Source organism: Dipteris shenzhenensis, chromosome 24, assembly GCF_047967505.1.
Source record: "Dipteris shenzhenensis isolate YYH24624 ecotype China chromosome 24, Dip_SZ_1.0, whole genome shotgun sequence".
In the NCBI taxonomy this organism is placed as follows: domain Eukaryota; kingdom Viridiplantae; phylum Streptophyta; class Polypodiopsida; order Gleicheniales; family Dipteridaceae; genus Dipteris; species Dipteris shenzhenensis.
The window spans coordinates 45,216,363-45,221,716 of NC_141619.1; the positions used below are offsets into that span (position 1 = coordinate 45,216,363).

A 5,354-nucleotide genomic window follows, 5' to 3' on the forward strand; every position below is an offset into this window, starting at 1 on the left:
TGACTTGGGGCAAAAATCGCCCCCAAATGGGTTTCCCAAACGGCTCACTCTTATTTGTTTGAAGACCGACCTGCTCAATCCCTATCACTGTCCTGTACTTTGCCCCTCACCTCAAGCTCCTCCCATATTGTACTTTCCCCCTTCTACCTCGGCCAAGTAGAGATTGCTCAACAATGCCGCTCCCACAAAGCGTAAGATCTTCACCAAAACCAATTCCAACATGGTGCACGCGCTGCAGGGCCTACAACTGGGAACGTAGACAATGAATATCTCTCTAAGGCAGTCCATAATCGTTTCCATCAGCTCTCAAAGGATGAGCTGCTCTCCCGAGAAGACTTCTTCTTTTGCATTGGTGAGCACTATAGCACTGTCATTGAATCCTTGCTTCCCGCATTTAGATTGGTTTTTCCAAATGGATCGGCTTCATTGCTTTTTGTCAGAATGGTTTTTTTTAAACAATCGGTTGCTTTGGTTTTGCAAGGATGAAGGATTCTAGAGACTTTGCGAAGGAGCTCTTCGACGCCCTTGCTCGCAAGCGAGGTCTGCGCATAAAATCCATCACTCTAGGAGAGCTCAAGGACTTCTGGTCGCAGATCTCCAATGAAATCTTTGATTCTTGTTTGCGAATCTTCTTTGACACAAGTCGTTATCTTTGCGGACATTGACTAGCAACACGAGAGTCAAGACCTCCATCGCTATTACATGTGGCATGGCCCTTTGCAAATAGGTTTGACTGAGGTAGATCATGACCTGAGCAGATGACTTGACATTGACGGAGCTATCATGTGCTATTATTCTCTGATTTAAAGTACAGGATACAAGGCCAGACATTATACCCTGACGCTCAACTTGCAGGTAGCTGCAATGGTGGCCGCGGCCGCAGTTATAAAAGGAGAGCCACCTACGAATTGGAGCATTGCTATCACTCTGCTATCGCTTGCAAGGTTAGTGTGATGCACACATCTCGCTTTAATTTGCAGCCTTACCTTAATTTGCAGCCTCAGCTTAACTGCCAACACTCTCGATGCCCAAGAGTTCTATCTCTGCTCCGATGGTGAAGGCTGCCACTCTCTAGACATGCTACCTTAGTGGATACATGCAACCACAGCCTCGTTATTGGCAGCTATGGTACTTCTCCCTTAGTGGTGAAGAGACCAAGACAGAGGTCTACTCTTCCTCATGAAAAATCGGGTGCAGGCATTCATGTCCCACATTTCGGTCAAGATCTAAAGTAGATCATGATATTATCGCTATTTAGTTCTGTCTTATGAAGGAGAAGTCATATTTTTCATCTGTGCATCCGTTATAAGCTGCAGGCTACCCATTATTGCATCCTGCAGCTTCACGACTTTTGCCAGCATATAATCTTTGGGTGCATTTTCAAATTAGTCGCCCACTCAGAGTACACAGAATTGCCTACTGCCACATAGGTATACTTCATAAATTAATTTCATAAGGTTGTTCATTTATTCCCTTTTGGTTAATGATTTCATAATGTTTTCAATCACTTGTGAATATTGTCTTCAGGCTGCTCAGCACAATCAAAAGATATGAACTCACTACTTGTCCCAGTTGTCTTTCATGGAATCATAATGACCTATCAAATAACAAGTAGATCAAATAGAGAAGGATAATTGTTTATCTTGAAATTTGAGTAACCAAATTGTCACATGAGAAGGATTGAAGAAAAAAAAACCTATGGTTTTTCTCAAATTTGGACTGAACTGACTCTTACCCATCAATTTGCAAGTAAGTCATTAGACAAGCAATCTTCTTTCAAATTTGGATAGGAAATCTACTAGGATGTTAAGGGAAAAAATGGGTCTCCCTTTTTGTATATCTATCTAATAGTGCAATCCAATATTGGTCTATCTTTTGCCACATATTTTAATAGATGGCCAATGGCCGATTTCTTCCTTCCCATGTTACATGGATGCCCTTTAATTGGTTTCATAGGGTGCCTATCAAAATGCTACCCTTTTGGACTATCCTTTGAGACCACTATTCTTGTAATGTCTTTGAAAACCTCCTCTAGCATCCTTTCACCCAGTGTTCTCTAAAGTGTGGGGTAAAGGCCTAAGATCAACATTTAACAAAACTTTCTAGGAGATTGAAAGAAATCTAGTTTGAGATACCCATAATGGTGTAGTCTCTAAGCAATCTAGCCTCAGGAGCACTCCGTGATCTTGGCATGATCTACAATTTCCTTGGCAGAATGTTTACAAGAGTTAGTCATATAATGTAGAGTCTTTAAGCAATCTAGCCTTAGGAGCACTTCGGCATCTTGGCATGGTCTGCAATTCCCCTGGCAAAAATGTTTATGAGAGTTCGTCATATAATGTGTAGTCTCTAAGCAATCTAGCCTCGGGAACACTCTGGCATCTTGGCACAGTTTACGATCCCTTGACAGAATGTGTACGAGAGATAGTCATATGATGTGTAGTCTTTAAGCAATCTAGCCTCAGGACCACTCTAGCATCTTGGCATGGTGGTCTGCAATTCCTTTGGTAAAATGTTTACGAGAGTTAGTCATATAATGTGTAGTCTCTAAGCAATCTAGCCTTAGGAGAACTCTAGCATCTTGGCACGGTCTGTGATCCCTTGACAGAATGTGTACAAGAGTTAGTCATATGATGTGTAGTCTCTAAGCAATCTAGCCTTAGGAGCACTCTAGCATCTTGGCACGGTTTGCAATTCCCTTAGCATAATGTTTACGAGAGTTAGTCAAATAATGTGTAGTCTTGAAGCAATCTAGCCTCAGGAGAAATCCAGCATCTTGGCACGATCTGAAATTCCCTTTGTAGAATGTTTACAATAGTTAGTCAAATAATCTGTAGTCTCTAAGCAATCTAGCCTCAGGAGCACTTTGGCATCTTGGCACGGTTTGGAATTCCCTTGGCAAAATGTTTATGAGAGAGAGTCAAATTATGTGTAGTCTCTAAGTAATCTAGCCTCAAGTGCACTCTGACATCTTGGCACGGACTGTAATTGCCTTGGTAGAATGTTCACGAGAGTTAATCAGATAATGTGGTCTCTAAGCAATCTAGCCTCAAGGGCACTCCGGCATCTTTGCACAGTCTGCAATTCCCCTAGTAGATTGTTTACGAGAGTTAGTCACATAATGTGTAGTCTCTAAGCAATTTAGCGTTAGGAGCACTCCGGCATCTTGGCATGGTCTGCAATTCCCCTAGAGGAATGTTTACAAGAGTGAGTTAAATAATGTGGTCTCTAAGCAATCTGGCCTCATGAGCACTCCAGCATCTTTGCACGATCTGCAATTCCCTTGGTAGAATGTTTATGATAGTTAGTCATATAATGTGTAGTCTCTAAGCAATATGTTAAATGTTTTCAATTCTTTCTTTCTAAAGACTCATTTTTTTTAAAAAAAAGGATGTGTATGTTTTGTAGTATTTTTGTCTCACCGATTTGATTCATAACATATTACAAATGTAAGAATTATAATTTGAAAGTGAGTTTAATATTGATCCATCAAAGAATTACATTTTCAAACAAATATATTTTTTTGTGAGGGTGTACAATTACTTGAATGATGGCTATCGTGATGTGACTAGCTCCCTTGCTAGCTATGTACTATGATGACCGATCATAACCATGCTTAAAAATATCATAAATGATTTTTCATTTATCCCCCAGTTCTCTTGCACAAACATCAACATAAAAGTTTTTTAGACTATAATAAATATATGCTAAAATGTGCCCATGATATTAAAACTTAAGTGTTTTATTTGGCTGCACAACACAACTTCTCATAGGGCAAAAAGTAAATGCTCTTCAAATTTCACATTTATAGAATGGATATAATTATTGACACCAAAACTCATAGTAGGGGTCTATAAAATGGGGAGAAAGGGGTTATAAAGGGGTTTTAAAAATACCTTTTGAACGCACGTTGTATACATGGTTTACACATGGTGGACCCCCCGAGGATACCGAGTGCTACCAGCAGTACTAAGTAGGAGCTCTGTAAGTGGTTAAGAAATAATTGAGTAGTAGCTACCACGTCTGTTAAGTATGAGTGCTCTTGTTCTTGTAGCAAGTGGTAGCCACCACCAATTGCTGTCATTAGGCGCCCATTGCCTGCAATTACCATGGGTGGTGGCCAATTGCTTGAGTGGAAGATACCATTTGCTACCACAAACGAAGAGCAAGCAATTATTTGAGTGCAAGCTACCACTTGCTGCCACTAAGCGGGAGGAACAAAAACACAGCACTTGCTGGCCACTAAGCTAGAGGAACAGAAACAGAGCCCTTGGTAGCACTTGCTACCAATTGCCACCAGTAGCTATCAGTTGGCTACCACTAGCAACAATGCCAAGAGAGCTACCAATCCATTTAATCCATATGTGATAGCTACCAAATGATTGTGTGGTAGCTACCATGTAGTAGGCAATTATTTTAGTGGAAGCTACCACTTGTTGCCTCTAAGCGAGCCAATTATTTGAGTGGAAGCTACCACTTGCTGCCACTAAGCAAGGTAATTTTTTCAGTGGAAGCCACCACTTGTTGCCACAAAGCGGGAGAAGCCATAACTTAGGAATACAATTTAGTTGGCAATCAAAAACAAAGTCACCTTTGAAGTGTGGTGACCAAAGGGCTTATCTGTATATCTCCAAAGGTGACCAAATTAATCATCATTGGAGGTAAGATGTTGCACTCAAGATTGAAAGCCTCTTTAAAAATGTAAATTTAGAGATGCTTTCATCAGCTACATTGATTATTTGAGTGGAAGCTACCACTTGCTACCACTAAGCGAGGCAATTATTTTAGTGGAAGGTGCCACTTGTTGCCACTAAGCAAGGCAATTATTTGAGTGGAAGCTACTTCTTGCTACCATTGAGTGAGAGTAGCCATAACTCAAAAAGACAATTTAGTTAGTAATCAGGAACAAATTCAGCTTTGAAGTATGGTGACCAAAGGGTTTATCTATACCTCTCCAAAGGTGACTAGATTAAACATCATTGGATGGAACACGTTGCACTCAAGATTCAATGCTTAATAAAAATGTAACTTACAAGATGCTTTCATCAGCTACATTGATTGAGTATGTGTTTTGACTCAATACATGGCACTTAATTCAGGTTACAGATATTCAATTTGCATGATAGAACAATAGCTACTCGTGTGCTTGTTGGTGGCACTAGCATAGTGGTACTTCCCTATCTGTAACTGCTTGCCACTAACTAAACAATAGTAGGTATTCTTTTGCCAGTGCACACAACAACAAGAGAAGTCTCCCTTTTGTCCTTTTGCTTGTCATAGGCAAACTTGAAACTCCCTTTCTATTAATGTTTTCCAATAACTTTAACGAGTACTAACAAACTAATATGTTTAAC

General features: G+C 40.3%; 1 long non-coding RNA gene across 1 annotated transcript; it reads left to right on the plus strand.

The window, feature by feature from the left end:
• Positions 1–245: 245 nt before the first annotated feature.
• Positions 246–1,024, plus strand: LOC147886660 (uncharacterized). Its single transcript, XR_015543275.1, has 3 exons — positions 246–352; positions 482–738; positions 856–1,024. It is a non-coding gene; the product is annotated as an uncharacterized LOC147886660 (long non-coding RNA).
• Positions 1,025–5,354: the final 4,330 nt, after the last annotated feature.